At 41.5% G+C, this 10,480-nt stretch overlaps 1 pseudogene; it reads left to right on the forward strand.

Moving 5' to 3' along the window:
* The first annotated feature begins 7,926 nt into the window (after positions 1-7,926).
* Positions 7,927-9,812, forward strand: LOC102919691 (WD40 repeat-containing protein SMU1 pseudogene; annotated as a pseudogene).
* Positions 9,813-10,480: the final 668 nt, after the last annotated feature.

The raw sequence follows: 10,480 nt of genomic DNA on the forward strand, positions 1-10,480 counted from the left end.
GATATTTCTGGGAGGGGATCATAAAGTAAACAAGTATTTGGTATAAATGTTACATTTAGGATGGTTTCAGGAAAGAAGAATGCGATGCTGAACAGCACTGGAATAAGGCTTGCACCCAATATCTTAGAGAGAACACAAGCTATTCTCTGTGAAAGGATTATTTACTCCAAGCCTAAGAGTCACCGGCTGAAGCAAGCTAGATTTGTTCTTAGCCAGAGGGGGTCCTTTCAAAGACACGTGTGCCTGTGATTGCTAGTGGGGCTTTGTTTCTCTCTTGAGATTTTGATCCCTGTTGTCTGAAATGACACAAAATGACCAGCTGGCAAGTATGCTTTAGAAGAGTCCATGTGTACCTCACCCTGGACTCCTGCTTTGACGACTACTAAGTTATAGAGGATTAGATCAAGGCAAGTGGATGGGGTAGAACTTTGAAGTCCATGGTTTGATTCTGTGTGTGTGTGTGTGTGTGTGTGTGTGTGTGTGTGTGTGTACAGAAACAAGATGGAAAATTAGCTACAATGGCAGTTACTGAGCTCCAGGCATGATTCTCAACATTATGCATTTAAAACACTCCTTCAAACATTGCAAAGACTCTAAAAAGTGGGTATCATCCCCAGAAAGGCTGTATCAGCTACTTGTCTCATAAAGTTGATGTAGCTGTCTGCTTAACCACCATTCTTGTCTAGGGAGGTGGATGGGGTATAGTATAATCTTGTGAAGAGAATGGGGGATTAGTAAACGTAGGTCTTCACATGATTGTTTTCACAGAGTTTGGGGGTTTGCTCTCTAAATATTGTCTACCAACAGTGGTAGTTTGACATCTTTTCCCAGAGGGCTAGGTTTTTCTAGCACTATATTGAATGAAGTGGTGAAATGGGACATTGTTGTCTTGTTTCAGGTCTCAGGAAGGATTCAGTTTTCCCGCATTCAGCACAATGTCAGCAGTTGGCTTCATAAATGGCATGTGTTGTGCTGGGGTATGTTCCTTCTATTCTACTTATCTCAGCATTTCTATCATGAAGTTTATGAGGTTCCATTTCTCCACCTTTTGAGATGACTGCACAGATTTCACCCATCATTCCACTCTGTGCTGTGATATGTCTACTGATTGGCATAGATCAAACCATCCTTCCAGTCCTGGTGTGCAACCTACCTGATAGCTGCAAACCATCTTTCCAGTGCTCTTTTGCATTTGGTTTGTTCACATTTTACTGAGAATGTTTATGCCTAAATCCATTAAAGATATTGGCCTGTGGATAACAGGACACTTTGGCTCTTGTGTCCCATTCTGCTTTGGAGGCCAGGGTGATAGTGGCCTCATACAAAGTATTTAGAATATCCTTCCTCTTCTAGTCTTTGAAACAACTTAAGGTGAGCTGATATTAGTTTTTCAAATGTTGGTAGAATTTAGCAACGGACTCATCTATCTTGTCCTGTGCTTCTCTTCACTGGTGATTCAATTCCATTAGATATTTTTGACCTGTTTTGGGTTTTCTCTTTCTTCATTACCCAGGCTCAGTAAAATAAATGTGTCTAGGAATTTGTCCATGTCATCTGGGGTCAGCAAATGGATTGGTACATAGAGACCATAATGATCTCATCCAATCTTTTCTATTTCTATAGTGTCCATTGTAATGTCTCTTATTTAGTCTATGATTTTACTTATTTGAATCTTCTCTTTTTCTTAGTCCAGCCATGAATTTAATTATTTTATCTTTTGTCTCCATTTCAGGTATTGTTGTTCATATATTTTTCTAATCTTTATTATTTCTTCACTTTACTAACTTTGGATTTGTTCTTGTTTCTCTAGCTCATGGAGATGCAATGATAGTTTATTTGCTAAAGAACTTTCTGCTTTTCAGATGTAGATATGGATTGCTTCAAATTTTCCTCTTAGTGCTGAACTTGCTGTATCCTATTGCTTTTGTGATTTTGTGTTTCCATTTTTATTTGTTTCAAGTGTGTGTGTGTGTGTATGTATGTGTGTGTGTATTCATGCACATATTAGAAAAAAGATATTTGATATGATTTCAATGTTGGTTTTTTTTTTTTTTTTGAGATTTTTCCCTGGAGAATGTTCCATGTGCTGATGAGAAAACTCTGCAGACACAACATTCTTTGATGGAATGTTCATGTCAGGTTCATTTGGTCTAGGATACAACTTCACATTGATGTTTATATTTGTCCATTGCTGAAGGTGGGGTGCAAATAAATGCCTCCAGGTTTAATTGTGTTGATACCTAAACTATTTTCTTCAGACCTATCGATACTGGCTTTACATGTTTGTGTATCCCTATGTTGAATATTATTAAAAATAAATCTTTTAAATCAATAAAAAATAAATCATGGAACAAACAGAACACATGAAATAGCTATCTATGGCATGCAACCCCTCAGTCTCTGAACCTCAGCCCCTGTGAACAAGGACAGAATACACAAGGAATCAGAATCACCTCTTTGAATATCTTTGAACAGTCATACCTGAAAAGAAAAATAGTATGTTGACAAGTTAGAAGGATAGTTATTTACTATTTCTCATGTGTTACACATTCACCATTAAATTTTCCTGCTCTGAATTAAACAGCAACTAGTAAGTAGTTTTATCTGGGATCAATGTAAGAAAAAATTAGAAAGTTCAATAAGACACATTCAATAAATAAAAAAAACTTAAAAACTCCAAGAGCAATAGATTTTTTGGAGTTAAAAGGATCCAGGGGAATGTTAAGCCTAATCTATTTATTTTATTTGTGGAAAGGATGAAAGTCAAAGAGGTTAAGTGGTTGATCTGATATCAAACAGGTAGCTATTAGCAGGACCACGAGGGGCCTTCTATCTGCAAACATCTGTGGAGCAATGCAAGGTCACTAATTTAATAATTGAAGACTGAGAGTTGCAACATCAGGCCGCTCACTCGTCTCCATCCCAGCTGCAGCACAGCAAATGTGTTCTGAACTGAGTTTTCAGTATGAAATGTTTCCTCAGTTTAAATAATAGTCATAATTTAAAGCCAACCTTGGACAGGCAAAGAGTACCCAACAAATAAATCAGCCACTCTGATCAGAGTTTTCAGAAATTCCAAACATTCAAAATGCTTCTTTGTAGCCTCCAATACGCTTGAATATAACTCAGGATCAAAGCCTCTATGTTCCTATTAACACACATATTTTCTTATGTTTCCTGAATGTAATTACTGAATATAGTTGCTTTGAAGAAATGACAGATGTCTCTGAGACAGACTGAGCCACCTTGCTAGGGTTTGGTTTCTCTCGTCATCTCTCCCATCATGATACAATTCGAACAGCAGGGGAGGGAAAATAAGCACAAAAATCATCTGAATTATAGAAAGTGAATGTATATGATGGTATAATAAAAATAAACTTTTTCCCCCTTGTCTCCTTACACAGAACCCTGGCAGTTTCCTAAGTGACAGGGGTATTTGATCACTCATAATGAGCCACTTTAGAGCCTTCCTGAGTTTGTGTCAATGAAGTGACTTTGAGCAGGATCCTAGGAAGCTGCAGTTGGATACAGCTGTAAGGGAAACTCAGCACACAGGGCTGGGATTCTCTGGGTGGCTGTTTCTAGGAGGAATTCCCAGCGGGAGTGGGGGGCGGGGGCGGGCGGGACGGTTAACTCCCCCAGAGCGTCTGGCGCCTTTATGTGGCTTCCCAGATAACAGAGGTCCAAAGGAAAGCTCTTCTGCTTCCCACTTTCACTTTTTGCTGGTGAGTGTCTCTATCCTGCTGCTGCTGCTGCCACTACTCCTTATCATCCTTTATTGACATCAGGACCCAGCTTCTTCAGCCTTCCAATATGGACTGGAGAGAAGTTGTGAGGGATACTTCAGCACCATATTGGGGTGTAGCCATAAGTTTCTCTGGTCCCACCCAGCCCCGCGGCCCCCCAGCCACTTATAAAATAATTACACAAAGGCTTATATTAATTACCAATTCTATGGCCTGTTGGCTCAGGCTTCTCGCTAGCTAGCTCTTACAACTTAACTCAGCCCATTCCTATTCGCCTATGCATTGCCACGTGGCTTCATGGCTTACTGGTACTTTCCCATCTTGCTTCTCCTGGCAGCGGCTCACAGCGTCTGCCCCACCCCCTTTTCTTCTCTTCTTCTCTCTCCAGTTCAAATGCACCGCCTAACACTGTTTTGCCTCACCATTGGCCAAACAACTTTATTTACCAACCAGTCAGAGCGACACATATTCACAGCGAACAGAAAGACATCCCACAGCATTGGGGCATGCAGCCTTGTGTACAACAGATACCAGGTTCTCAGCCCCTCCAGCATGTGGCCGGTCCTTGTCAGACTCAGCTCTGATCTAGTAAGCGCCCCCATTATGATACATATTCATTCTACCAGATCTGTTCCTTTAGAGCAGTGGCTCTCAACATTCCTGACACTGCTACTCTCTAACACAGTTCCTCATGTTGTGGTGACCCCCAGCCATAAAATTTTCATTGCTGCTTCATAAATGTAATTTTGCTACTGGTGTTAATTATAATGTAAATATCTGTGTTTTCCAATGGTCTTAGGTAACTCCTGCAAAAAAGTCATTTAACCCTCAAAAGAGTCATGACCCACAGGTTGAGAATTGCTGCTTCTAAAGCTGAACAACCTTAGTTGGGTAAGGGGCTAGAGCAGAAGTTCAGCAAAGAGATTTGATGAATTCTTACATTGGTAAAAAGAGAAAAACGTTCAGATGCCAGGAAGCTGGTGCAGTCCCACCCCAAAGGGGCAGAAGCTCCTGCCTTCCAGACCTTCCCCTGGCACCTCTTTCTCTACTGTCTATCTGCATCCTTGATAACATCCTTCATAATAGGCCAGTAAACAGAAACATGGCAACTGTTTCCCTGAGGTTTATGAGTCATCATAGGAAATTATCAAACCCAGTAAAAGTGTCGTGGAAGCCCTGGAGACCTTGATTTATAGTATGTTTGTCTAAAGTAAAACAGGTCCATAGAAGTTGTTTTTGCTAAGAAGCAGCTGGGACTCACTTGTGCCTGGAGGGTAACTGAAAGGTGAAAGCCTGGCACCTATGAACAGAAGTTCCTAGAAAGAATCGGCACCTTCCAGTGCACCAAGGCTGGTTAGCTGAATAGCAAGTCAGTGACGGTGAAGAGCTTAGCATTATTAGCCCCCTTAGAAGTCACTGATTAATCTTCTGTACCTGACCCAATGTCTCTGTGACCATTAAGTAAATTCTTTGGAATATACAGAGAACTCATTTCCAACCAACCAAAAAGCTACAGATGTCATCAGGCAACATCTGAGGCCAGTAGTAGAGTTTTCCCTTTGCTTTGCTGTAACCTGCCTACCTTGATGTCTCTACCAACCAACGTATTTGAAAAGTCCCTTGATTTATGTCTTTCTTTGTTCTGGTACTATAAAAACATGCAACTGCTTCCAGGTTGGAAACTGGGATTTGGGGATACCTGGGTCTATGTGCCTGGGCCATGGTCATGTGTTTTTGGCTCCAGAATAAACTCCCTCTCAAAGAGAAGCATTTAAGTGAGAGCTGTGTTCTCCCTTGCTTCCATTTTGCATCTGCCTCCTTTTCTTTGGGTCAGACTCCTGCTTGATTCTGGATAGATATGTTAGGCACTCAAGTAGAGTCTGGCTGGCTGACCTATTTCATCTCCCTTCAAGGATAAAGGCACAAAGAGTCATCATCCTAAACCTGAAGTCCCTTGGGAATCCAAGAACACCCTAGGACTTGATACTCCCCCTCAATCCAACACAACCAATGAGTGGATACCACATTCTGGAACAGAATTAACCAGTATATAGGACCCAGGTTGATCTCCACAGCTGATGACAGAGCCGTCATTTATTTTAGGACCCCTTTGCAGATGTGGAACTGGAGGAAAAAAAGATCAGAGAAGTCACATCCTGATCAGCATGGTGTAACTCTGCTCCTCACTTGCCACGTGCCCCAACTCCTCCTCTATTTAAACCTGAAGTTCACTCATGTCAGTGCCCCAAAGAAAGGATGATGTCACTCTGCTTTCTCTTCTCTGGACTCACTTTACCTGCTTCTCTTCCTAATACACAGTGATGGCATCCCCTCTCTCTGCCTTTCACCATTACTCTCCCTTCTAACTGGTGTATTGTAATGGGTGGCAAAGCCTTGACTAACAGAACTACCAAGCCATGGTGTATTTTCCCACCCCACCCCCCAAAAAACTCTGGTTACATAAATAAAGGTAAGAACTTGTTACTTGGGGCTGCAGAGATGGCTCAGTAATTCAGAGTGTGTCGTGCTTTTTCAGAGGATTTGTGTTCACAACACCCATGCCTAACAGTTCACACAACTGCTTGTAACTCCACTCCCGGGAATGTGACATACAGACACACATATATAATGTAATCAAAATAATAAATCTCTGAAAGAACATGGGACTTTGGCATCTGAAGTGAAGGCAGGGAGGCAGGCTACTGTCTGTGAGAATGAGTCCCTGAGCCTTTAACCAATGGAGTCCTACAAATGTCAAAACTAAGTTGGAGGATACTCAGTTAGTGTTAAGTGAATAAGAGAACTCATTGGTGAGGAGAAAATACACACACACACACACACACACACACACACACACACACACACACACAGAGGCACAGCATCAGAAATAGTAGTAGTAGAGGAAAATTGTAGCAGGAATCTTAAAAGTTCTTATTGATAAAATCAAACCCAGAGCCAGGTATTGGGTTGAACTGGAAGATCAGAGAACAAGCCACAGCTAACCTCACCTGGTCATCTTCTCAGCTGGTCCTCTTTCCTCAGACTGGAAGCTTCTGTGTCCTCATCCCAATGGCTCTCAGCTGAACTGCTGCTCGAAAGCCTGAAGCTTAACCAGCCAAATGCTTCTAGTTTCTGGTCCTCACGCCTTACATACCTTTCTGCTTTCTACCATCACTCCCTAGGATGAAAGGCTTGCTTCCTAGGATTAAAGGCGTGAGTCACCATGCCTGGCTGTTTCCAATGTGGCCTGGAACTCACAGAGATCCCACATGGATTTCTGCCTCTGGAATGCTAGGATTAAAGGCGTGTGCTATCACTGCCTAACTAGTGGCTTTTCTGTTCTCTGACCCCAGATAAGTTTATTAAGGTACACAATATTTTGGGGAACACAATACCACCACAGAAAATAGTGAGTTGTTGTTGTTGTTGTTGTTGTTGTTGTTGTTACACTTCACCTACAAAATACCTAAAGATCTCTTTGACCCACAAGAGCAAACTGGCACCAATTTTAAAAAGGAAAAAAAAAAAACTTTGAAAAGAAAAAGACATTCCCTTGGCATAGTTTTTTCTAATTTAAGATGCCCAACATGCTAATTAAGGCTCTGTGAGGGGCCTGACCTTCGATGATGAGTTGCCTTTTCAACTCCTGTGATTTCTGCCTCTGACTGTGATAAAACTGGATAAAAATCTTCCTTAGATGCAAATTAGGAGCCTTTCAGGCTAAGAACCTTGATGCTCAGTGGGTCCTCTAGATGGGTGGGTCTCCCTGAGTACATAGTTAAAAGATTAAGTTAGTTCCTTCACCTGCCTCCTTCTCCCCACTAACATCATTAAAACTTCTGTTTTCTTTCCTAATTTTTGAAAGAGAAGTGAATAAATGTATCTCATAAAACTCTTTTGATTTGTTGAGGTTTTTAATTATACAATTATAATTTAATTATACAAGACAAGTAGGACCAGAATGTTTGTTTCTAAACCAGGTGATCAAAGAAATTATTTTCAAACTACATGTGTTCAGATGAGGAACATGTGACCAGCTATAATAAATAGTATTTTTTTTTCAAAATCATAAAAACTTGCATTTGATGATTCACTATTAAAATTGTAAAGTCCACATGTCTGGAGGTGTAGTGCAACCCAGTCTGTGCTGAGTGGGGCCTGGACCCGAAACAGTACCACTATGTCTATCGAAATCAAGTCTTCCAATGTGATTCATCTTATCGCACAGTATTTGAAGGAGATCAGTTTACCTTGGGTGTTGGCCACCTTACAGGAAAGCAACTACTGTCTCTATGAATACTGTGGACAGCATTGAGAGTTTCATGGCTGATACTAACAGTCACCATTGGCTACTGTTTACAGGCTATACAATCTCTGAGACTGCCAGACAAAACCCTTGTTGACTTCTATGAACAGATTGTTCTGGAATTGGTAGAGCTTCGTGAACTGGGTGCTGCCAGGTCACATGGGAGACAGACAGACAGACCCCATGATAATGTCAAAGCAAACACAGCCAGAGTACTATGTTCACCTGGAAAGCCTTCTTGTCAGGTCTTACTTTGATCCTTGCGAGGCATACTCAGATAAAAGCAGCAAAGAGAAGAGGAGGGCAGCCATTGCCTGGGTCTTCACTTGGGAAGTCCGTGTGGCACCTGCATCTCATCTCACCACTGCAGGGACCGGTGTAGAAACGGCGGCAGCAGGGGGGTTGCCTCCTCCTGGTATAACCATAGATTTGTTTCAAGGCAAAGCAGCTCTCAAAGACGTGGAAGAAGAAAAGTTTCCCACACAACTGAGCATCCTAAGTTGGGTCAGAAATCTCACGTGGAGTGTGTTCATTTTTTCTCCAGACGGTCAGTATCTGGTCACTGGGTCTGTTGAAGTATGGACCTGCACTACTGGGAAAATCAGGATGGATCTTAAGTACCAGGCCCAGGTTAACTTCATGATGATGGGTTATGGTGTCCTTTGCATGTGTTTCAGCAGAGATACTGAAATGTTTGCAACTGGGAACAATGTTTCCAAGATGGAAAGTTCAAGGTGTGGAAGACTCAGAATGGATGGTGTTTAAGAAGCTTTAGAAGGGCACATAGTAATGGTGCCACCTGTCTAAGATTTTCTAAGGACAGCAGTCAGATCTTAGTGCCTCTTTGGACCAGACAGGAAGAATTCATGGTTTAAAATCTGGAAGAACACTGAAGGAATTTCAAGGCCATTCCTCCTTTGTTAAGAAGGAAACATTTACACAAGACAGACATTACATCATCAGTGCATCTTCTGATGGCACTGTGGAGATCCAGGATATGAAGACCACAGAACGTTCAAATACATTTCAATCCCTGGGCCGTACTGCAGGAACAGATATTACAGTCAATAGCATGATTCTGCTTCCTAAAACCCAGAGCAACCAATCAAACATGGTGGTCATCAAGAGCATGCACGGGGAGACTGTCAGAAGACTCAGTTCTGGTAAAAGAGAGGGTGGTGACATTTGCTGTACCCTTCTCCCCGTGCGAGTGGAGCTAACGTGTCGTGAAGGACTTTGTGCTCTATTGCTTCAGCACAGTCACTGGCAAGCTAGAGAGAACTCAGATGGCTCATAAGAAGCATGCGAGTGGGGATCGCACACCACCCACATCAGACCCTGATTGCCACCCACAATGAAGATGAACTCCAGAAGCTATAGAAACACTACTTGACCCCTTAAAGTGCAGCCAAGGAGCATGTACTTAAGTGGAGGTATGTCCATGTGTTACTTGTACTTTTTAGTGTCTGCCTTTCTAAACCAAGACATTGTCTGGATGAGCCACAAGAATAATGTTGTGAAAATTCATGTTTAAGAAGCAGTTACCATTCAAAGCATTTTAAAGGCATTATTTTATCTGTTTTTAACTGAAGCAGTCACTTAATGTTTTCATCAATCTTTCACCAAAATACTTGAAACACCGTTATTTCTCGAAGAAAAACTTCTTTATTTTGAAATGATAATTAAAACCTGCCTCTGCACATAAAACTTGTAAATAAGTCACTATGCCATATTCTGTAGCTTTGGGGTTTTTTTAAGATTTGAATAAACTTATACCTTTCTGAAAAAAAAATGTAAAGTCCTGTTCATATTGCTTCTGTTTTTAAGAACTGAGGACTGATGGCTGTAGCTAGAGTTTTCCTGCCTTACCCACAGTCAGGACAAATCTTTGTCACCCGCCAGTCCCACAGCCGCTCAGACCCAACCAAGTAAACACAACAAATATCAAAGAGAACATAATCCAGATTCTCTGTGTGATAGCCATCTTTATGTGGCTTATTTTTTATATTACTTTTACTTTCTCTTTAAAGACTTTATTTTTTTAAACTTTCTATTTCTTTATATAACTGTCTATGTTCCTTTTCCTCTCTCTTCCAAGCCTATGTACATTTTTACACACATTGTAAAGCATTTAAAGTCTTGTTCCATCTGAATCTGTCTTATTGCGAACTTATTGCTTTAAACTGTAGCCTTCTAAGCCTGAAACGGCTCTGTGGCTGCTGGCTCCGCCCCCTTCAATTTCCCAACTTGGTGGTGGTACGTTTTCCACCAGCTCTGGGAGCCATCAAGTCTCAGAAATAGTGGGTCTACACTTTTATCCAAGCAGCGTGTAGCCCAGAAACCTCTTTTTTTGTTTTGTACTAGCAAAGGCTAAATCCGCCACGCAGCTTAATGTTCCATTTGCAGAGGCCTCATTTCCGCCTTACTG

The sequence above is a fragment of the Peromyscus maniculatus genome, chromosome 21 (assembly GCF_049852395.1).
Source record: "Peromyscus maniculatus bairdii isolate BWxNUB_F1_BW_parent chromosome 21, HU_Pman_BW_mat_3.1, whole genome shotgun sequence".
NCBI lineage: Eukaryota > Metazoa > Chordata > Mammalia > Rodentia > Cricetidae > Peromyscus > Peromyscus maniculatus.